The sequence below is a fragment of the Girardinichthys multiradiatus genome, chromosome 5 (genome assembly GCF_021462225.1).
Source record: "Girardinichthys multiradiatus isolate DD_20200921_A chromosome 5, DD_fGirMul_XY1, whole genome shotgun sequence".
Classification (NCBI taxonomy): Eukaryota; Metazoa; Chordata; class Actinopteri; order Cyprinodontiformes; family Goodeidae; genus Girardinichthys; species Girardinichthys multiradiatus.
Genome location: NC_061798.1, coordinates 50,306,472 through 50,332,033, shown reverse-complemented (window position 1 = coordinate 50,332,033; position 25,562 = coordinate 50,306,472).

Genomic DNA, 25,562 nt, shown 5'->3' with positions numbered 1-25,562 from the left:
TAGAACTATTTCCAACTAAACATTACAAGCACTTCAGGGCTAACACCCTATGAAACATTATTTGGAAGACCATATAGATTACCACAGTTAATAAAGTAAGTGGGAGTTAGATGAAGAAGCTAACCTAGCTGATTATATGAGGAGTATGTTAGAAAAGCAACAGAAACAAATTCAAACTAATGAAGAATGTTCTATTTCCCAGCAGGAAAATCAACTAGTGGAACCAGGAGACCGGGTGTTAATAAGGAGTGTAGAGAAGAAACATTGGTATTCACCTAAGTGGGAGGACCCATATTAGGTATTACTAACCACTCCTACAGTAGTAAAAATAGCTGAGAGATCAACTTGGATTCACTTTACACATTGTAAAAAGGTCATTTTGGTCGAAAGCTTCGTCAGGGGAAGTGATTTACAGCCTGATAATTGTAGGATCTCTGCTCCTCCCCTTCTGGTTGGTTCTGGCAGCTCATTGTCTGCAGCTGCAACGCATTCTCCTAATGAGCTCATGGGCTTCTTAAGGTAGCTGCTGATACAGACTTTTGCTGGAACATAACCTCAGTTATGTGGACTCCTGTCTGTCTGCCTATCCATCTGCCTGCATGTCTGCCTGTCGACCTGCCTATCTGCCTACCTGCCTGCCAACATCTGGTAATACTCCCTCCTAAGGACTGCACTGTAAATATTCTCATCACCAGTACTCTCTCTCTCTCTCCTTGGATTCCTGGGTTTATCTCCTCCTCCTCTGGCTTCTGGACAACTCCAGCTCAAGATTCCTTAAACAAAGTCTACATTAGAAATAAACCTCATTTACCATCTTATCCTGTGTGTTGAGTCTGTTTCATCCTCTGGTTTTGATCTACTTCGACTATCTAAGCAATTCATGATAATAATAGGATGGACCCAGACATTTAGAGGCTGGAGAGACCTGAAAGTCAGTGAAGAAAATTAAGACACTGGAACCACTTAGAGGAGTCAAAATTTCAGCCAAAATGACTTTTAGATGGATTAGCAATGCTTTCCGTTGCTGGGTATTTATATTTTTCCTCATATTGATTTTTTTTATTTTTCTGGTACTTCTGGGAACCAGTCAAGATAAAAAAGAATGTAACAACACCTGCTATGAGTCATATGAAACAAGTAGTGCTAAATCAAGGAAGGCGAGATAACCTAACTATGTGCACTAAACAAAGTTCTTATACTTATGGTATCTAATACCATAGCTGTGGTGCTGATCCCACTCATTAGCTTGACCAAATGAGGAAGGAAAGGGCAGGATTATAGGAGTTATAAATGGTACTTAACTAACACCTCATGGTCCATGATGGTAGCTGATGAAGGAAACAATTGGACACCAGAGTGGGGCACCACTGCTTATGCTAGTCATCAAACGAAGTTGTTTAAGCTCCATAAAGCTGATAATGTAATCCAGGTAACAAAGCGAAGAGAGTAAAAGTATGTTAGGAAACTTAACCATGTGACAAAGTGGTTCAGTTTGTGTTTACCACTTTTCCCTTATTCTTATTTCTGATTTATTTACTTTCGGTAGCTGGTCATAAAGCTTAAATTTAAACATTAGTTTGCAACTTTGCTTCATTTACTATCCCGGGTTTGTTTGTGTTAGCATTATGTTGCAGTTTCCATCTATTTATATGTTTGGGTTAAAGCTATTACTTCTGGACTATTGGTTGAATTTGTTTATTTTGTTTCAAAGTATATTCATGGTATTTGTTTTCCTTTTTATTCCCCATTGTTTGTCATAGTGTTTCCTGCTTGATTGGCTGGATGATGTCATTGATTACCTTGCTGGGTTCTACCAATTAGAGGGTTTTCTTTGGAGTATTGCTTTGTTTGTTTTTCTTTAAAGTAACTTTTGAGTTAACTTCTATTACATGGTATATTTTGCAGATCCTTTCATTATGAAAATGAGTTTGTAAATTAGATTAGTAATTTTGTTTTTCTAGTTTCTCTGTTTAGATTTTGTTTTTGTTTTTCCTGTCTAATTGTGGCTTGGTCCACTCAAGCGCAGGTGAGTTGCCAACTGGCTATACAAACCAGTGAGTGCTTGGAAGCTAAAAAAGAGAGTGGTCTGAGTCAAAAGGGACTAATAAAAATCAACAGAAGAATCTGAAACCGGTGGCGTATGCTGTTTTCTTGTTCACCTTGCTGCTCCTTGACAACACTACTTCACAAACCAGATGACTAGTTCCAGGTTATTACTGGAGTATCAGGAACAAATAATAACTGGTTATTGATGGTAGAGCAAGTGGCTAACATGACTAAAAGAGATTGTGTTGTGTGTTTGGGTCCCAGGCTTTTGTTACAAATAATTCCAGCTTTGATACCACAACCCTGTGTGATGGAAGTAATGAATCAAACAAATTTTAATTAAATGTGTCAGCACTGGGATTCTGTTTTTCCTGTAACCACAGCAGATAAGGATAAGCCGGCATTTCATAAACGGGTCACCACTGGAAACTACACATGTATAAATATGACAGAGAGAGGCAATAAATTGGGGAATCTCACTGCAGTATGGTGTACTGCAATTGTAAAAGTAAATAAGTATTTTAAACCAGTCTCTAGAGGTTTGGTGGTGGTGTGGTGACGACAGGTTGTTTGATCGATTACCTTCAAAAAGTAACAGGACTCTGTGCTCTAATTACTTTATTGTTACCAGTTTCAGAATATTCTATGTAGATGAAGTAACAGATGGACTATCTAGTGTAATCCCACATGACTGGTGTGATAGAAAGTGAAGAGCAGTAGCTTGGCAGACTGAGGGATGCTATAGATGAAGATAAATTAATTGATCAAGTAGCCGCAGGATTTGAATCAAGTATCTGTTGGTGGTGTACGATGAACAAAAATGTAGACAGGATCAATTATATCCACTACAATGTGCAAAAACTAGGAAATTGGACAAAGTGGGTTTGAAGCTGTCCATGACTAATTGGCTTCAACTTCCCTGATGGCATTCTAGAATATAATTGCTTTGGACATGTTGTTAGCTGAAAACAGAGGAGTTTGTGCCATCTTTGGAGAAAAATGCTGCACATTTATACCTAACAACACTGCTGTTGATGGCAGCCTCACTAAAGCCATAGAAGGTTTGAGATCTCTAAATGGCAAAATGAAAGAGCATTCTGGAGTAGACACCTTGATGTGGGACTCCTGGCTGGATGTGTTTGGAAAGTATAAAATTTTAGTATCATCAGTAATAATTTCCTCTGCAGTGTTTGCTGCAATTTTTGACATTGTGTGGATGCTGTTGTATTCCCTGCCTTCGTTCTCTGCTTAACCGTCTCATCACCACAGAGTTACCCAACTCTATCCGTTATTTAAACAGCAGGATGATGAAGATGATGAGGATGCGACTGACCACTTTTCTGACCTGTATCCAGATCCATCTCTATATGAATATGTGATTTAAATGTCAGTAAGTACCTCTGAGTATAATTGTCTTTGTACTCATGAAAAATCTTACAGTTAAAAAAAAAAAATCCAAAAGAAGTGGCTGTTAAGTGATATGAGAATATGAGCAAATATTTCTATAAACAGGGAGGAAATGTTGGAATAATTTAATATAGATTTATCTTATATATTCTCCTATTCTTTAACTTGACTATTTGATTTTTATAACCTTTCATGATGGTTGTGTGAGTAAAGGATGTGATGAGTTTGTCTGCCATCACAAACATAAACATGGGGAGTTTGAAAGGGTCTTGAGGTGATCTGGCAGGTATGGGGGTGGTGGGGGGCACCATGACTGAGGTGCCCCCTCAGGCATCTCAGTGACTTTAACACTGGTTGGGAGGGCGCCGTACCTTCCCAAATGGTTATGAGGGTGCATGAAGTAATTTTATCTGTGACACATTTAAAAACATTCATTCATTCACCTTTTATACCGCGTATTCCATAGTGGGTCACGGGGGAGCTGGTGCCTAACTCCAGCTCAATCCATCTCAGGGCAACACATTTAAAAACAATAAAGCTTTCAATATAAAAGGTTACATAAAAAATACATTATCTAAAAGGGAGCCAGTTGAGGGATAGATGTGTTTTATCATGTGACGTTGAGCCCTCTTTGGTTTGGTCTTAATACTTCCTTGAAGATCTCATCTGGACCCAGCAAAAAACATACAAGGTCTGGCCTTTCTCATGTTCAAATGGGGTATGACACTCCTTCTACAACATTAATGTGTTTGTTTTCCTGAGCTCCAGGCTGTGGAGAAGCCTTCCTTCATGAGCCTGAATGGAAAGGTCTCTTCATGGGTTTTAATCAGAGCGAAGCCACATTTAAAATTGTCTTATGTTTTTTCACCCAATTTTTTCTTGGACTGGGTTATATTTTGCTATTTTTAGGCAAAGTTTAAATTGTTTCCTTACTTGTTTTTCTTGATGTTTAATGCCAGGTTTTTGTATTGTTAAAGAAATGAGTTGATGAAACTATTTTTCACATATAAAGCAACAGTTATCCAAGTGAAAAACAAATTTATTTAAAACACAATTTAGAAAAGCTATAAAACCCAGGATTCCAGGAGGAGAAAATAAAGCTATTCAACAGCATAAATTATACAATGGGTAAGTATTGAACATTTCAAGGTATTTCTCAGTAAATACATTTCTAATATTTCTACTGACATGAAATTCACAGCAGATGTCGGCAACAACCCAATTCACCTACAAAAATCCACACTTGTTTCATCTTCAGATTCTTATCAGGAATGTCCAGGTGTATTACGTTTTTATCCTTTCTCCAAATATAGGAAGTCTGCCAGTAAAATATGTTATGTTGTGATCTTGACACGATGTCAAGATCACACTTTGCAACAGTTAGTTCAAGGGTGTGACCTTATGGCACCAGATTATTCTGTTTAAACATATTTATTTAGTTGAAAAGTGCATGAATGCTACAAAATGTAAAAAAAAAAAAAGGTTTGGAAAGGATTTATTATAGAAACCTGGCTTTTTAACAGGGATGTTTGCACATTTTGAAAGCTACTGTGTATCTGCCACCTTTTTAAAACAAAACACTCTCTGAGTCTTTACCTGGATCTGATGGTTCCTGGGGAACAGCTTTAACATCTTGTCACATGAATGCTTCAAGCCATTAAGTATTCCTAAAGCAACACAGACTCCTGCTTACTTTAAGCTCGCTGTATTCAAACTTAAACACAGGCGGGGGGGTATATAGTACTATTGTCCCTTTGGGCTTTTTAGAGTCAAACAGGCCTCTGTGACTTCAAAATCTAAATATCACAGTGACACACCTCCAGGATCTCTGGGGCCAACTCAATCTATCTCATTGTGGCGCAAGTAACAGATAATCATTAGAGGTGTCGACCAAGTGCGATGACTGAAAGACCCAACTTAATTTTCCTGAGGGTCACTTGTCATTGAATGATGGCAGCAGTCCAGCACCCTTAAAAAGGCTCAAAACATTCAAACCAAAAGATACAGTCCTTTTCAGCAGCCTACTGACAGATTCTGAATATTTTCTTTAATTAGATAAAAATAAATTAATAACTGACTAAAACAGTTCAACATGTAGAAAACATTTGCATCTCTGTTGTGTTAAAGAGATCAAAACATAAAGCTGATTTGTTAAATCATACAGTACATCATTTCAGACCCTGCTCCAGAAGAATTTAGCAAGAGTGGCTGTGGCTAATTTTGGGGGGGCCCACTAAACTGTATTTTTATTTAATAAGAGTCTATGTAGCCATTCAAATGAAATGACCATGTTGTTTATTAATACAAAATAAAGAAAATAACTTAAACTGTGACATATAAGTGTGCATAAGTCACCAAAGAAAGCAGAGTAATTATGCTCAGGTTTGCATAAACCTTAGCTCATGCATTGCAGAAAACCATGTCTACATGCCTAAATGCACTGAGTTGCTGCCATGTGGTTGTCTGATTAGAAATTTGTGTTAATGAGCAGTTGGACAGGTGTACCTAATAAAGTGGCCGGTGAGTGGTTATTTAGAGCCGCATTTACCACTAAATACATTTTGCATTGATAAGTACCGTGTACCTTTCGGTAAAAAAGCTGGTAACATGAACGTTTCTGCCGGTGTAGAAGCAAGCAGGGTGTTATCTTGTATTCTCTTCACCCTTCTTTGTTTCCTCCATTGTATTCTCCTTCTCGCCCCTTATTCTTCTTGTCCACCCTTTCTCTCTTTTGTGTTCGTAACAACTGAAATAATCCCAAAGCAGTTTCTAATAAAGTTTATTTTTATAAATATCAAGCAGAGCTTTAAAGCTTTAGCTGTAATGCTCCACTTGTGAAAGTAAATCTGTTGGGCTTTTTCTTGGCACTCAGACAACAATTCTGAGTGCTACTCTGCCGTTCATCCATCTTCTATACCCATTTCATCCGTACAGGGTTGCTGCTCTCCAGCAGGCAGAGTACAGGAAGCTGGAGTACCCAGAGGGAATCCACATATGCATGAGGAGAACATTCAAACTCCTTGCAGAAAGTCCCCTGGCTGGGAGTCGTACCAAGGACCGTCTTGCTGCAAGGCAACAGTGATACCAATTGTGCCACCATGCAGCCCACTTTTATGCACATACATATGAAAAAAGTAATACTAAATAAAGTATTATTATGACAAATACCACCTTTATTGGTACCAAATTTATTGGTAAAGCCTTTATCAACTTAAACACTAACATAATAACCTTCTGAACCAGGTTAAAATCAATTTAATTGTAGAGCATAACAAATAAACCAAACATTAACATCATATATAATCTGACTAAATTATATCTGTGTTTGTCTTCCACTCATTGGTGAAAACCCACGGGAGTATAAAAACGATGGGCTGGGAGTCAGGCGTCCTCCCTCGGTATAGTAAGCCTCGAACACCTGGTCAGCTGACAGCTGCCGAAGTGAACCAGCTGTTAGCGCAGTGGAAGCAGACATCTCTGAACATGGCAAGCACTTCTGCAATTAAGCGATATCTTGGTAAACCAAAGACATTTCAGTTTTACGCAGTTACATTCTTGTCTAAAAATGTTGTTTAACAGAAAACGTAATATAGCCAACCTTATTCACAGCTTCCCTTTGCCATTACTACTTTGGTTTGAACAATCCACTAAGACCCACAATGAATCATGGGATAGAGTGGGCCACAAAGGACACACTAGACCCATTCTTAAATCTGGGGAAAAGAAGGACACATTTGGAGGAGCCTTCGAATTTGGACAGCTTTTGTCACCTCGCTATGACGTAATTGCCTTAAAATGGCATACTAACGTCCATACAGCGTCCAAAGTTAATTTTAATAGCCTACAGCACCTTCTGCTGGTTGTCTTGAATAAATATATAGCATATTTGCAACTTAATATACATGGGATTGCAAGCTTGCAAGTCTATGGTGGACCCAGATACCTGAATAGGTGGGCCTGGATCATTCACTAATTTATGTTTCTTCAGAGTTTTCATGTGATGATGAATATTGGAAACTGTGATTGAAGTTTATTTGGAATATTTTATTCATGAAGACCTCAAAGACACCCACCATTTCAGAGACAAAGAGGTTCCTATGCTAGTGAGCCACATTTTGTGGTTCCCTAGTTAAAGGATGGGACCTTATGGCCAGGTCTGCAGCAGAAAATCCTGCCATGTGTAGCATCATTGTTAACAGGAGCATCTTGAGATTTTAAGGAGTATCATTTAGGATGTTGGGCAGTTCAATGTCTCTGTTCTGCTAAACTTAGTGTCACAGAAGGCATCAAGGTTTCACTAATGCAGTTCTCTGTTATCCGAGTGTCTAAAAAAACCCAAAAGGGATGCAGTGAGAGTTCTGATGAGGGTTAAAAATTGAAATCCCATGAATAATAATAATAACTGAATCCGATTGCGCAGTTAGGATTTATTGGAATGTATGTAGCTGACTTGAAATCTGGAGGGTTGGATTGAATTGACTTTGTAAAGTACTTTGAGAAAACATATGTTGTTGGCACTATATAAATAAAACTGAAATTAATTGAATTCAAACTGTTGTGGTAGCCTAAGGTGATACATCTGTGACCAAACACCATAAACCAAATTTTACATATTTCAAATTATGCATAACAAATTAGTAGTTGTAGTACTAGTACTTTTATTAGAGGCATACACTACATGTGTTTAGTTACTTGAATCTTTAATCATTAATTTTGTTTCCACACGTTTCATTTTATTCACAGGGGAACACTGCAGCAGCCTCTGTGTCCAGTCTTTCGACTTCCTTGGTGGTGTACTACAAGCGATCTTCCTGTGTGAAATGCACTTTTTGAAATGAAAGTAAAGTGGTGTGAAAAGCAGAAAACCACTATATGTTCCTGTTTTTTACACTATTTTTCTGTTCATTCAAACAGTAACTCTAACTGAAAATACTTTGCATGTTTCATTCTCAGTACTGTTTCAGACAGGAAGATCGCTGGTGGAGCACTTACATGTTTCATGTGAATAATCATCATCTTCTTCATCCCTGGATTTATGCTAAATAAGGACTCCTATATCATGATGTGGTGCAGGTAATGTATGAACTGCTTTAAACCTTTTAACTGAACAGAACTTTAACTATCCCAGTTATGTATTCCATTATGTTACATACATTGTCTTTCTCCTTCCTCTTCTGTCTAATCTCACCTGGTTGAGGCAGATGATACCCCATCATTGTTCTGGTTCTGCTGGAAGTTTCTTCCTGTTAAAAGGGCATCATCCCTTCCGCCTGGTACTTCATCAGGATGAGAGATGACATTGATGTGAAGATTCAACACAATTTTCTTTGACACATTTTACTATTGACCTGCACTGGCTTGTTTGGACTGTATTTTACCTGGATTGAATTTATTGTAGTAAATATGGGCATGAGTGTTGTGACAAATTAATTGACTGAATGTTTTGAACCTGCCGGTAACAGTGGTTACCGCTGTTGTCTTTCAGCAAAAAAGGTCTTGGGTTCAAAACTTGTTTTGAGGTTTGTCTGCATGGTGTTTTCATGTTCTTTGTGTGAATATGATATTTCTCTCTGGGTACTCTGGCTTCCTCCATCAACACAAAAACATGACTGCTAAGTTAAATTACCCTTAGGTGTGTTGCCGGGTGATGCCCAGAGGTACACCACCCCTCAAGCCACTTAACATTGATTTGAATACATTTAGAAAAGTCAGTTAGTTTTCATCAGTACAATAAAACTTAATGGTAACCAATCAAAAACAAGGTAAACTGAAAAATCCCAGGTCCAAGGTGCAGTATGATAATACAGGTCCTTCTCAAAATATTAGCATATTGTGATGAAGTTCATTATTTTCCATAATGTCATGATGAAAATTTAACATTCATATATTTTAGATTCATTGCACACTAACTGAAATATTTCAGGTCTTTTATTGTCTTAATACGGATGATTTTGGCATACAGCTCATGAAAACCCAAAATTCCTATCTCACAAAATTAGCATATTTCATCCGACCAATAAAAGAAAAGTGTTTTTAATACAAAAAACGTCAACCTTCAAATAATCATGTACAGTTATGCACTCAATACTTGGTCGGGAATCCTTTTGCAGAAATGACTGCTTCAATGCGGCGTGGCATGGAGGCAATCAGCCTGTGGCACTGCTGAGGTCTTATGGAGGCCCAGGATGCTTCGATAGCGGCCTTTAGCTCATCCAGAGTGTTGGGTCTTGAGTCTCTCAATGTTCTCTTCACAATATCCCACAGATTCTCTATGGGGTTCAGGTCAGGAGAGTTGGCAGGCCAATTGAGCACAGTGATACCATGGTCAGTAAACCATTAACCAGTGGTTTTGGCACTGTGAGCAGGTGCCAGGTCGTGCTGAAAAAATGAAATCTTCATCTCCATAAAGCTTTTCAGCAGATGGGAAGCATGAAGTGCTCCAAAATCTCCTGATAGCTAGCTGCATTGACCCTGCCCTTGATAAAACACAGTGGACCAACGCCAGCAGCTGACACGGCACCCCAGACCATCACTGACTGTGGGTACTTGACACTGGACTTCTGGCATTTTGGCATTTCCTTCTCCCCAGTCTTCCTCCAGACTCTGGCACCTTGATTTCCGAATGACATGCAGAATTTGCTGTCATCCGAAAAAAGTACTTTGGACCACTGAGCAACAGTCCAGTGCTGCTTCTCTGTAGCCCAGGTCAGGCGCTTCTGCCGCTGTTTCTGGTTCAAAAGTGGCTTGACCTGGGGAATGCGGCACCTGTAGCCCATTTCCTGCACACGCCTGTGCACGGTGGCTCTGGATGTTTCTACTCCAGACTCAGTCCACTGCTTCCGCAGGTCCCCCAAGGTCTGGAATCGGCCCTTCTCCACAATCTTCCTCAGGGTCCGGTCACCTCTTCTCGTTGTGCAGCGTTTTCTGCCACACTTTTTCCTTCCCACAGACTTCCCACTGAGGTGCCTTGATACAGCACTCTGGAAACAGCCTATTCGTTCAGAAATTTCTTTCTGTGTCTTACCCTCTTGCTTGAGGGTGTCAGTAGTGGCCTTCTGGACAGCAGTCAGGTCGGCAGTCTTACCCATGATTGGGGTTTTGAGTGATGAACCAGGCTGGGAGTTTTAAAGGCCTCAGGAATCTTTTGTAGGTGTTTAGAGTTAACTCTTTGATTCAGATGATTAGGTTCATAGCTCGTTTAGAGACCCTTTTAATGATATGCTAATTTTGTGAGATAGGAATTTTGGGTTTTCATGAGCTGTATGCCAAAATCATCTGTATTAAGACAATAAAAGACCTGAAATATTTCAGTTAGTGTGCCATGAATCTAAAATATATGAATGTTAAATTTTCATCATGACATTATGGAAAATAATTAACTTTATCACAATGTGCTAATATTTTGAGAAGGACCTGTAGTTATTCTGTTGACTGCAGGAGCAGTATGTAATAATTAAATCCCTCACAACCAATCCCTTATCAGTCTGAAATAGCTGAGCCATTCACAGTTAAAGAAATGCAAATAAACTTTTCTCAGAATAATTGTCATTACATTATATGGAACCTGCATGTAAGTCCTTCTCATCAAGTAAACTTGACATCCTGCAGAGCCTTGCTGAATCTCAGTGCCAGCATGTCAGTCAGCAATGGGAGTAACAGGCATTTTGCTCAGCGTGGCGTCTGTGCCAGCGAATCGAAGAAGCATGAGATTTCACCACTCGGGGCTTATTTTCAGAGTGTTGCAGATGGTGTTTGAAACTTTACAGGTTAAAAACGACACACATTTGGGTGGTTCTGCTTTCCCACTCATGGATCTGGTACTAGTGCAGTCTGTCCCTCCTGAAGTGTGAATGATTTTATGGACTGTGTGTATTTGTTATGCCAATGGTTTGCTCTGTTTACTTTATATTTTATTCCATTGGAAGCAACTTTAAATCATTGTAAAACAAAAATTGTGCTTGTCGTGAAGTATTTTAGACTTTGTTGATGTGAAGGAACACTAAAGGAACAGCATCCACATCCACACTGAGAAAGGCAGCATGTGCTCAGCAACAATAGAGACAAATGACACACTGCAGGCTCATTTATTTAACTAACACCTCTGAGGCCCTGAATTCTTTATCAGAGGGATGTTAATTTTTGTCACATAATTTATCCTTTTACAGAACTTGTAACACTCACATTATTTTTTGGTCCAATTTTCCAGTAATACTGTAGGATCTAAATAAATCCCCAGAGGAAATGTTTTAGTTTTCTTAAAACATACAAAAAAAATCTGAAATTCTTAAAGAAAATGCCATTTAATGATTTTTTGTTGGTTTTGAAAATGTGAGCTCTTTAAGGACTTAGTTTGCTTAAAGCCTCTAAAGGAAGAAATTATCCACCATGACAAAATCATACCCTTGTCACAGTATTGCATTTCAGTGGTGTACAAAGATATACAGAGACATATGATTCAATTCAATTCAGTTTATTTATATAGCGCCAATTCACAACACGTCATCTGAAGGCACTTCACAACAGTCAGGTACATACATTCCAATTAATCCTAATCATTGAACAGTGCAGTCAGATTCAGTTATTTATTCAAATTGGATAAAAAGGTTTTCTATCTAAGAAAACCCAGCAGATTGCATCCAGTCAGTGACTTGCAGCATTCCCTCCTCCTGGATGAGCATGTAGAGACAGTGGACAGTCACTGGCGTTGACTTTGCAGCAATCCCTCATACTGAGCATGCATGTAGCGACAGTCAGTCAGTCAGTCATTTTCTACCGCTTATTCCATAGTGGGTCGCGGGGAGCTGGTGCCTATCTCCAGCAGTCTATGGGTACACCCTTGTCTGAGTTGTGTTTATTTTTACGAGATTTTCATGATTTCCTCCTTTTAGATTATTTTTTAATCTATTCAATTTTGGCCGTGGACGAGACACTGTCTTAATAGGGTAGTGGGTGGGTAGCAGTACAGAAGCTGCAGAGAGTGTTAAACTACAACCCTGCTTCCTGGTCTGAACCCTGGTTTGTCAGAGTTTTGGAGAACTAATAAATTCGGCCAGATTCCTAGAAAGAAGAGCTGCTCCATCCAAAGTGGGATGGATGCCGTCTCTCCGGATCAGACGAGGTTTTCCCCAAAATGTTTGTCAATTATCAATGTAGCCCACATTGTTTTCTGGACACCACCTAGACAGCCAAATCTGGTCACTAACTAGCAATGTCTTTGAAGATAGAGATCTTATGTTCAGTAAGCCACAATTAATTGTTTTATTTTTCTTTTCGGTCTGAGTTGTGTTTATTTTTATGAGATTTTCCTGATTTCCTCGTTTTAGATAATTTTTTAATCTATTCAATTTTTGCCGTGGGCGAGACACTGTCTTAATGTCATTTACCATTAACCAATTATCAATGTAGCCTACATTGTTTTCTGGACACCACCTAGACAGCCAGTGGTTGAATGACAGCATGTCGACATGTTTAGCCACAACATGTCGTCATTGGTCAGATCGGGGAGGGGACCAGAGAAAATTACGGAGTCCGAGATTGTTTTGGCAAATTTGGCAAATACATGAGACAACTTACTTACGCCACAAATGCACCACTGCTCCAAAATGTACAGGGGTGCTTCTCAACTGTTCCAGAAATAACCCGATACTTGATTTTATGCTACATGCTCTGTCTGCCTTGAAAATGTACTCACCTCAGCATGCTGACTGCTCTAATGACTCCAACTGATGTTGACACTGATGTTGGACAGAAAAAATCTGTCTCGCAGTCTCTGCTTTGTTATTGCTTTTGTCTCACATCAAGAAAGTTCTGGGTTTGAATCCTAAACTGGACCCTTCTTTGTGGAGGACACACATCCCCCCTTTGCGCAGGAGACCCCACACAGTCTTAAATCCCTCTAAACTGTCCTTAGGTATGAGTGTCTCTGAGATGGACTGGAGAACTGTCCAGGGTCTTCTACACCTCTTGATTTAGTCCAATAAGTGCCAGCCATGAACCTGTAAAAGAATAATTCAGTTTAGAAAAAGGATGGATGGATATGAACAGATTTTAACATAGTATTGTTTCTCAAATGTTTCTACAATGAAATAAATGTTTGGTAACTGTTCTTAAAAACTAATAAGGAAATCACGTTGTACATAACACTGTAAAGGCTGATGCCGTCATAAGTCAAGCAATGTCTTCAAAGCTGTTTGAGACAGTTGTTATTCATTTTTTTCATTTCTCTTGTCAAACTTGTCTAAGATAATTCTTCAACAGCAAAAAGGAAAGTTGGTGAAATACGAGCTCAGCAAAATCGGCTGCCGCAGAAGAATGATTTATCGCTTGTGATAGATCAAACGTCTTCTGATAGAACACATAAACATTAAGCAGCGATGGTTTTTTACATTTTGATAATGCATCATCTTTATGTTTTGATTATGAACAGAAAAAAAAAACAACATGAGGCTTCTGCTGTCTAAAGAACAAAGATGAGGAGAGAAGTAAAAGATCCGGACTTCCATCCTCCTACGTGGCATGATGAATGGGAGCTACGAAGCTTCAGCCAAGGTCATCCATCATGAGCCATGGTGTTAATTAATGTTGTAGGAGGTCAGCCAATGAGGCTCATTTGACATCAGTGAAAAGGAGAAGGTGCCATTACTTCAGACTCTCAAAAAGACTCCAGCCTGGAAATATACCTAACAGGATTACTCAGATCAGGATACACGAGGAACAAACGTATCTTATTCAAAGACACATGGAGAGCGCCACAGATCCCGGCAGCTGTAAACAAAAAGGTATCACCTGCCATGTAATATCCTCAGCTATAACTCAACTCAGCCTGAGCTTCGGCTGGTTTTCATGATGAGTTGTAGTTTACCATTTTGTGATTTATGGGAGCGGTCATTTTAAACTCTCTGTGACTGTAAATCACCCCAGAGGAAAACCATGCATGCAAACATGCAAGTCATAATGCAGTTAGTGATTTATTATTTTACATACAAGAACATGCATCCTTAGCAGTAAAGATATTAAAGATGAGTTTGATAAGTGCATTTTGGAACAAGCAATTAGACTTTAAGTCTGTGACACTGAAGCATTGTGAGCCGGACAACCGATGAATTAATGTTAAAGACAAGGAAGACATGTTTATTTGTGTAGTGACATTCATATGCAAAGGAAATCAAAGGGTTTCAGAAAGTACGCTAAAATCAATTTAACATTTAAACTGTAATTCCAAAATAAAAAGAAGCAATACAATGCTAATAAAATTAGCTTTTCCTTTTACTGGAAGGTTTCATAAACAGTATTTTTAGTCCTAAAGAAAAGGAGCCACCAGTTTGTGGACATCTCAGGTTTACAGGGAGTTGGTTTCAGGTCTGAGGAGCATGCTGCCTCCCCTTGTTTTGTTCTGGTCCTAGGAATACTGGTCCTGGGATTGAACACATATCTAATGCTGAACGTCTACCAGCTTTGGACATCTAGAGACTGAGATTTTTGCCCATACTTCTTTGCAAAGTGGCTCAAGCTCACCCAGACCAGATGGCTGTTTCTGTCTGTGAACATCCATTTTCAAGTCTTGCCACCAATTCTAAATTAGATTTAGCTCTGGATGTCTGGTACGCCATTTTAATACATCATACTTAGTTCTAAACCATTACATTGTAGCTGGAAGGTGAACCCCTGCTATGTCTCAAGTATTTCAAGTAAAAATGTTCTTCCAGGATCGTTCCGTATTTAGCTCTATGCATCTTCCTTGTTACATGCAGCAATATCAGCAAGTCAGTTACCCTCTTCTCCCCTTGAGTTTATTTTGTTGCTGTTGGGTATTTGCTGGCAGGAGGGTATAGTTGAATCTACTGCCCTTGATGAGCAGAGCATAAAGCTGGGATAGCAGACACGGACCTCTTGGCTGCTTCTGTTATTATTGCTTTCCTTGCCCTACCTGTCAGTTTAGGTGAAGCGCCATGTCTTTGTAAATCTGCAGTTGGTCCTTCCTGTCTCTGTGTTTAGATGATGAATTGAAAAGAGCTTTGTAAGATTTTCAAAGCCTGGGATATTGTTTTAGAAGCTAACCCTGGTTTAAACTGAACCGGAACTTTCTCCCTGATCGGTCTGCTGTGTTCCTTGGTCTTCATGATGCTGGTTGTTCTCCTAATGTTCTCCATCAAACCTCGGAGGACTTCACAGAACTGCTGGATTTATCCTCAGATTAGATTACTGGATAAGTGGGGCTGTCTTATTAAAGGGAACTGAATAAATATGCACCGTACTTTCCAAATTTTTACTTGCAAAAGCTTTTGAAAACAAGTTATAGTTTTTCTTCCTCTTAATAAGGAAGAGCTAATTTTTGTTTATTTATTCAAAGTTGCATCCATCCATCCATCCATCCATCCATCCATCCATTTAATTTAATTGTAAAGACTTTTATTTAGAAGTTTGCTCAGAAAGAAATGAGAACTCTCAGAATTACATACAGAGAACATTGTAGCACGGTGGGACATGTACAATACGGTTGTATCTTAAAAATGAATATGTGGTGAAAGCTGAGATGACTTAACAAGTGTTTTGTTACCCTTTGATGTATCTACCCTATCTATCTACCCTAACCCTAAAATAAAAACAACAGAAAACAGTCACAGTTCCAGCGTTATGCGATATGCTTTTTACCTAATATCATTGCTATACGTTTCGGTAAGACATATTTGTGTCTCTGCTCTGTTCTCTCAAACCCCCAGTTGGTCGTGGCAGATGGCCGCTCACACTGAGCCTGGTTCTGGTTCTGCTGGAGATTTCTTCCTGTTAAAAGGGAGTTTCCTCTCCACTGTCGCTACATGCATGCTCAGTATGAGGGATTGCTGCAAAGTCAATGCCAGTGACTGTCCACTGTCTCTACATGCTCATCCAGGAGGAGTGAATGCTGCAAGTCACTGACTGGATGCAATCTGCTGGGTTTCCTTAGACAGAAAAACATTTTATCCAGTTTGAATAAATAACTGAATCTGACTGCACTGTTCAATGGTTAAGATGAATTGGAATGTATGTACCTGACTGTTGTGAAGTGACTTGAGACAACATGTGTTGTGAATTGGCGCTATACAAATAAAACTGAACTGAATTGAATTGAATCTACCTTAGGGAAGATGCACCTGACAGAGACAACGGGGAGGTGGAAAAGGTTATTGGCTGAGAATATGATCCCTCTTTCTCCTTAGAGATTTTACTGGTACCAAAAACACAACCTCACAGAATTAGTAGCAATGGCACCAAAGGCATCAGTGTTGCCTCATCTTGGAGGTTGTGAAAAGCAAATTGTGGGATATGTCACACCTGCCACGGCAATCTAGTGAACTGAGCTATAGTGGAACATTTGGTTTACTTTGGATTCAGTGGGTCTTGGAATGCGTCTTTGCAGACATCTGTTGACACATGAGCATCCATGTCAAACAATGCTGAGACTTCTCATCTGCTCAACTCACTGGAAATTATACAACAATGTGGGCCAGAAAATGTGACTGATGTTTTGAAAAACTAGTTGTTGTGTGTGTCTAAATATGAGGCAATTTAGAAGATTTTTTGGAACATCAGGTTACGTCAAGTCACGTGTTAAAGGATGTGTGCCGTACTCCCATTGTGAGATCAATGGTATTCACAGTGTTCTGTCGGATCAGGACCTGTTTTATGACTCTTCTGTGACATCACCATCTCATTTTGTTTATTTACTTTTGTACTGTCAACCAAATCAATGTGACAACAGGTGACGACATAAATTCCAGGATCAATCATCCCACTTGGTGAGTAAAGCATTTGCACAACATAGTCTAAGATTAAGTGATGTTATTTGGTCACTGTCGCTTTATTTCTGCAGCATTGGTGAACATGTGCACGGTACATAACATGTTAGAGCTGTGGTGCTAATGTGACGTAATCTAAGTCTATTCACTGTACCAGTGCACACTGAAGGTCATAGCCTAAGGTTGCCAATAGAACCATTTTGTTGTTCTGTTTACATCAAAAAACAGAGAAACAAACTGTACTTAAAGATACTTTAGAAAGCACAAATAAAACAGAATTCTTTGAGCAAATTGTTGTGTGGCCTCATGAGACTGTGGTTTATTTTAGATTATAAAGAAGATTTATCTTCCTGTTAATCTTCAGGAATTTAAACTCCATTGAAACAAGATTTACAAGGGCTAATTAGAAACGTACTGGTTTTGTCTTGGTATTTTGGTTTGGATCCTATTCTACTGGTTAGTGAGTCAAGTGGTGATGATGTTGACAAGGAGGCCCTTGTCTACTAAAAAGGTTCTGGAAGGAACTTAAACTGAAATGCTGAAACAAGCTACAAAGAACAGAAAAACATCATGACAGACTTTGCTGAGGGGATTTTAAAGACAATTTTTTTCCTTAATTTGTCTTCATTTTTCTTTAAATATTCTACCTTTAGGGGGTTGCTGCCCAACAGAGAGTAAATATGTGTTTAATTACCTTCTGTTTTGGTCAAAGTCATATTGGAAAATCATTCATTCTAGCTTCTATCAATTGCAGGTAGGGTACTTTGTACTTATAATTACTTAAAAGCACCCCACTTCAACAAATCCAAACCATTGTTTTAAGATTAAGACCTTTTATTATAAAATTGATTATTTTTAGCCACACAAATATTTTACAGCAGGCCAACAAGAGCTTTCAGAGTAAATAACCTTAAACTACAAACGTTCAACACTGTGAACCATGCTGATGGAATACCACACTTAGAAATTATTTTGCCACTTCTCACTTGTCAATAATTTGAGTAATGAAGTTAACTGTGAATGCTGGAGGACATTGCAAAAAAAAAGAAAAAAAAAAAGATATATATATATATATGATTAAGGATAACTTGAATCTCTTCTTACACAAAAATAAAGTTATTATGTTAACATCCGGAGCATGGCCACCCCTCAACATAGCCTCTAATTACCTAGCAGTCTACTTTTACCCTGTTCACAGTCTGTCATGTTCTTTCAACCCCACCCTTAAAAATAAATAGTTAAACCATTTAAATAAAAGTTTCATTGTTTTGAAACATATAGGTAAAAAGTGTTTACCCATAAGGTTTTAAACCAAAGCAACAATATAGCATTAGAATTTCTTCTACCTATTCTGATACTTCTGACTCCCACAGTATTCTGTATGTAGGCATTCACCACAGTTGGCCAGGGAAATGTGTGCTTTATTGTTTAACTGCAGAATGTGACAAACACTGTAGAACTGGTGCATTTGAAGTAAGAACCCCAAACGACAGCGTGCCTGAGACACATGAAAGCCAACCTTGATCTTACATTCATCTCCCCCGTCATGCCCACATTAAACTACAAACAACAAGGAGTACAGCCATGCTACAAATGTGCAGTAATTGGAGCAACTTTTTTGTCATCAGATGAATTATTCATTTCTAGATGTTGCCTCTCCATGTTGTATTTACCTCATCTAAAATGGTCCAAGGGGAGATTTATCACTTTGCTTGGTGTCAAATGAGAATACATTAAAGTGAGGTTTGTGGATTGCTTCAGAGATAAACACCACATTTATAATGTCCCTGGAGCCATGATCCAGCTGATAATGTGCATTCTTGGTAGCTGCCCCTATGCTGACTTTGAATCTAAGTTGCTGAATATACTTTATATTTATTTATTCATTATTTTATTTTTTGGGAATTACGTAAAGGTCTGGTAGAAGAGCCTGGTGATCACACGTGAGTAATGGAGGTAAAATACCTCGGAGAAAGGAGAGAAACTGAACAGACACGATGCCTTTAGAAACTCAACAAAATATCCCAAAAGGGCAACAAGACACTTACAAGTCAACAAGTCATCTCAGTTTTCACCATTCTTAGATACATGGACTTGGTTACGTAGAGCAGGGATTTCCAAAGTGTGGTCCAGGGGCCATTTGTGGCCCTTGGAATAATTTTGTGTGGACCCCAACAGTAACACATACAGTGGAGAGTAGAAATTTGGGAAACTGTAAACATTTCCAACCTGTGACCCTTTTTGGAGCTCTAATAATTAGTTCTTTTCTACTTTGTTTCCTTAAAATGTTGCGTGTTTAATTTATCGCTGAGCAGGTAAAAAAGACATAGTCAGTCAGTCAGTCAGTCATTTTCTACCGCTTATTCCATAGTGGGTCGCGGGGAGCTGGTGCCTATCTCCAGCAGTCTATGGATACACCCTGGACAGGTCGCCAGTCCATCGCAGGGCAACACACAAACAACAACGCACACACTCATTCATACACCTAAGGTCAATTTAGAGTTACCAATTAACCTAACAGGCATGTCTTTGGACTGTAGGAGGAAGCTGGAGTACCCGGTGAGAACCCATGCATGCACAGGGAGAACCTGCAACAACATAAAACAAAAAAAACACATTTCATGATAAAATTATTTTTAATTCAATAAAAAATAATTAGGGCTCTCAGAGTGCTTTCAGGTTGCAGATTTTGGCCTGTGGGAAAAAATGCTTGGACTCCACTGACCTAAAGGAGCTGAATTAGTGCCATCTAATGAACTATATTAAAGATAAATACTTCTGAAATGCATGAACTGTTTATTAGATTTACTCAACTTCTTTCTAGGCAGCTGCTGCTACAGTGTTTGCATTTCCAAATTTTTAAGCTGAACCAAGCTAAGCTGATACTTTAAGTACATCATGTGAACATCCTTAACCTGTTTGCTTTCAACAACTCACCATCCAAATGCCTTTTAGATCAAGTAGAGATAAACTGATCAGGATTTTGTGTTCACTTTTGTAAAGCTTGAGATGATAATTGAGATGAAGTTTGGGAAACTTTGTTATTGGTCTATAAAGTACTGAAAGGTCTTGGACCCAAATACCATCTCAGAATAAGTAATCATGTACAAACCATCTACAATGCTACAGTGTTCACACCACTTGTACTTTGTACATTTTGTTATTACTACAGACGTTAATGTGTTTTATCGGATAGAACTAATTTTTTTTAATAAAAAAAATGGAAGAGAATAAAGTTTGTAAATGCAAACATTTTCCAGAATATATTTACAGACTCAGAAAATGCTTAAATGGAATTCCATACTTGTCCAGGTTTACACAGACTGTGCATGAACCGTGGGATTGCATGTCCTGAAAGTGACGGTTGGCCTTGAGCAAAATACTTGCCTCCATCTATTAAAAAATAGCTCTCAAAATCTAAGACATGAGTGCCTTTGCTGCCCATAGTATTTTGGAGAAATGCAAACCATACAAGAAAAACCTTAGAGCTCCAGACGGCAGAGATTAATCTCCTCACCTGGCAGCCAGGAAACAGATTGTGGCTGGAACAGCCTTACAGGTTCTCTGCAGGACATTTATAACAGCTCCTTTTATTAATCTCTTCTAAAACGCACCAAACTTTCTGAAGGATGTCAGAGCTGGACTCTACACTCCTCACAGGGATTTTGTTTCTTGGCTTTTGATTGGCTGTTTGCAGAGAAGAAATATATTCCACTGCTTACGTCAAGAAGATCTGCAAACACTGCTTTTGTTTTCACACATATCAGCGCAGAAACAATTACTTGGGTTTTGCCTTTCCTATTCACCGACCCAAAAAACAAACAAAGAATAGTCATGAATATTTATGCATCCTCATCTCTTGACTTGATTGAGTTGGATCACTGCCCAGTCATTTACCTCCAAAGTCATTTCCAGTCTTTTTGTGCCTGTGGAACAAAACATGTGGAAGAAACAATAAGTCACTTAAGTTTTCAAATAGTTTTACTGTTTTTTATTAAATTAAAGCTTCAGGAACCATTGACATTTTTAAATTGATTACTTTTTAAATGCAGAGGTTTATTTATATTTGTCTTTTTAATACAAATTGTATTCTTTATTCTTATAAAACTTAAATAACACACAATCCACCACAATGTCTGAAACGTGTATTTATTTATGTATTTGTGTTCTGTCCTGGAAACATTATAGTGGGTCTGGTTGCCTAACAGTGTCCTTGCAGATGTTCTACACAAAAGAAGTTGACATTTGTAATCTCCCTGTTGCATATTTAATTTTATTTCAGTCAAGGTTTCTGTTTGTCTTCCAGGCTTCGTTTCAATCACTCCATTATCATAGAGTGATGAGCACATCTCTATCCTTTAACAAGTCTTCCACATGTGAGGAAGTGAGAAGATTTCTGACCTTTGAGCCTAAGGCGGTGATCGGGTGGTGGAGGGGTAGAAGAGAAACAAGAAGAAGCTGGTAGAAGCAGCAGGCAGGCAGGCAGGCAGGACGCAGCAGCACATGAGATGCGGAGCCTTAAAAAACGTCCAGATTGATAGGGTTTGCCTGATACCTTTCTCCGAGCGTGTGAATGATCACGTGTGAAGCAGCTGAAGTTGACTGCTTGAATTAGCTCCTCATAAATTAAATCCATGATGTACTGTTTTTATTAAAATAACTCTCTTAGGTCTGTTGTAGAAGTAAGTTGAAGTTGAACTCAGTAGCATTTTATTTTTGTCAAAGATTCCTTAAAACCTGTGTTCTTTCATCTAAATGATTTTCCTGCTGGTAAGATGGAAATAAACCCTCACCCACAAGTTTATTTACTTCCAAAGGTTGACTAGACAGACTTGTCACACACAAGTTACTGCTGGTCACTGGCTTTACACTGGAGAAAAGATACTGTATCTCTGATGAGGCGTTACAGCAAACATGAGGTGTTCTCTAAGGAACAACCTTCTTTTATTCGATGCCTTTCTACAGAAATACAGTCACTGACGCTGCAAATAAAATTTGTAAGAGCTGCTAAATGCTTCGATTTTTGTCTTTCGCATCCACATCCTCAGCTAAGTATAAAGGGGGCCTGATGTAGCTGAGTGGTTCCACATGCATTGACCTCCACACTTCTAGGCACTCCTGGCTTTTTACGCAGGTGTGCAAAACTGCTTCTAAAACTGAAACTGTTGGAAAAACCCAACCTTTTCATTTAGAGTTTATTTAGTTGGGAAAAATCCTAAAGCAACAAATAATTGTTTTCAACAAAATCACTGAGGCTGCACTTATTGCCAAACCTGCAGTTAGAATTATGTGCAACCCTTTTGCATAAAGTCTTCACCTCAAACATTTCGCAAGCTTGGAGCAGAGGGTCTATGCACATTTCTTTAGGTCCGGTGACTGAGATGGACACGGAAGGAAGTTCATTTGGCAGTCTGGACCATTATCCTGCTGAAAGACTCAATGATGGCCTATTTTCAGTTTAGTGCCAGAAGACACCAAATTGTTATTTGAAATGTTCTGGTACTGGAAAGAGTTCATGTCACACACTCTAACAAGGTTTATAGTGCCTTTTGAAACAGACAAGCCCACAGTATCACAAGATAAACACCTGCTTTTCCACATGTTAATCATTTGTTTTATGCCAAAAATACCTTTAATGTTTGTTGCTGAAAAACTCATCTGATGATGTATCTGACTAAACCCTACCTTTATCATTGTCATTGTCATGTTTTTGTTCCTCAATAAAGGTTTGTAACTGTTTTATTAACTGGCACTAAAAACAGGATTGTTGATCGTTTCTGTTCGTAGCCACTGTTTGTGGAGATGCATCAACCAAGGTTTTCCTGCTGATTTTAATTGACCAATCTAGTAGAAACAACAGGTCTTTCTGATTCTAATTCTTTCTGTAACATGATTATAAAAGAAGAAATGCTCAGAAAATGAATGGATTACAAGATAACCACGTTTTACATCATACTTTAATTTGTGATTTCGGATTTTTATTAAACTTGACAAAGAAAATATTTTATTGATGCCATTACAGAGCAAAAGTGTTTTCAGTTTGAATGTAGTTAATAATAGTGGCTGCACGGTGGCGCAGCTGTTAGCACTGTTGCCTTGCAGCAAGAAGGTCCTGGGTTCGATTCCCGGCCTGGGGTCTTTCTGCATGACAGAAAGACCCCAGGCCTCCCACAGTCCAAAGACATGCCTGTTAGGTTAATTGGTCACTCTAAATTGCCCTTAGGTGTATGAATGAGTGTGTGCTTGGTTGTTTGTGTGTTGCCCTGCGATGGACTGGCGATCTGTCCAGGGTGTACCCTGCCTCTCGCCCATAGACTGCTGGAGATAGGCACCAGCTCCCCTGCGACCCACTATGGAATAAGCGGTAGAAAATGACTGACTGACTGTAGTTAATAAACAAGCTTTAAAGTCTGTTTTACTTCTTTTTTTTCTTTTATTTGACCTGACCTTTGGGGATGTTTACTGCTGTAGAAACATTTCTCAGATCGACGCCTTTAATGCAAACTTTATGAACGATTCTTATTATTTCTATGCTCTGTTTTGTCTGCAATGAACTTTAAACTCTTACACTTTACACACAAGTTTGCATTAAGTTCCATGTTAATTATTTCAAACTAACTCTGCATAAACAGCCTCAAGTTAAGCAGTAAAACTATGTTTCTTTAAATAGATCAACAAATTCCTCCAAAAAACTGTTATTGTGGAGAACAGTTTGCATCTAGAGGAGACAGAAAGCTGTGAAGCTTATTTAAGGTAAGTCAGAAACATGACAAAAAGTGGAAAACTTGTTTATGGGGCTCCAAAATTCCCGTCAGTGCTGTAAATTGGAGCTGGTCGCCAAGGCAACAGCTTTGCTTCACTGTGTGAGAAAAATCAAATTTGTCAGATCTAAAAACGCAGCAGAAAGGAATCAAGTGCGAGCTGCAGCAATTAGATTGCAATTTCCTGAGCTGCTGTGTTTTATTCTGACATTCATTGTTTTATTTTCATCTGCAAACAGTGTATATCTCTGAAAAGTATGAAAATGGTAGCAAGATGTTTATATATATATTCTCTGTTTTTGTTTCTTGGGTAATGCTCGAGTCAGGTTGACAGCTTTCATCAAACTCGGCTTAAAACATTTTGTTTTTCTGCTTCAACTACTGAAACTTTTTGAAAAAATCTACAGCAGATTCATGCAAAATTAATTCATTCATACCAAACAAAATCACAGCAAATCTAATCTTATTAAATGTTCTTTGCTTTAATTTAACTTGTAAGAAATTCCAAACAGGTTTTTTACCATAATGCTGGCTAAAAGACAGACGTTATGCTTCTGCAGAATAAAACTGCTGTTTGTCACGGTTTTTCTAAAGAAAACAGTACAGCACTTTAACGTCCGTTGTCCAAAGACTCTTTTTAGGCAGGGAGGCTCCGCTCCACTCGCTCCACTCAGTACGGTGCCTGTTGTGTTTCCACTGACCCACTGATGGCTCGAGCTATGACTTGAAACCCCGCGTCCAGCTGTCAGTGTAGTGCACTGTGCTGCTATTAACGTTACTGTGTGACATGTTTACATTAAAGTATGAAATGATAAAAAATAAATAAATAGAAAATAAAAAATAAATAAAATACAAGTAATGTTTGTGTTATTAAATATGTAAGGATGTCTTACATATATATTTTTTTATGTATAAAAAGATCCACTAAGTTCATAATCTGGACCACAGCCCAGCCGGAACTTATAAAATATGGCTCAGGGGTTCTGATATGAGGGGTGACAGAGAGGAGAGACTCTGCTATCTGGACTGATGAAGCTTCAAAGTTTGCATGAAGAAGATACAATTTTAGGCTTTATGAGGGAGTTTTTGTCTCAGCCATGGCAATACCAAAGACAAGGAATTTAAAGCCTAGAACGTCTGACTGCGGTAAAGTTAATTTTAGGTGGGATGTTGGATATTCGTGCTCCATGGATTCAACGGGATCATCTCGACCGTTTGACCCGATGCAGGCAGTCAGATTATAGGCAGCTGCTCTCTACCAGCTCTCTCCTCCTGCAGATGCTGGTTCTCTTAAGGTTCGTCAATAACTTTCCAAACCAAACACGCTGTTTCATGATGGTTTTGTTTCGTGTGTTTTGGGGAAAATGTTTGTGCGTCTGAACAGCTGATTTTATGTTTGATCAGCGGGTTCAGGATGTTATTAAATACATGCCCCCTTATCTCCTGTAATTCAGAAGGCTGATGTGTCCTTTTTCTTTTCTTTCAGCCTTCAGGCATGGTTTATGAATTTTAAATAGTAAATATATATTTTGATTTGACCCGCTCAGGCCATTGCAGTCCTTACTATTATTTT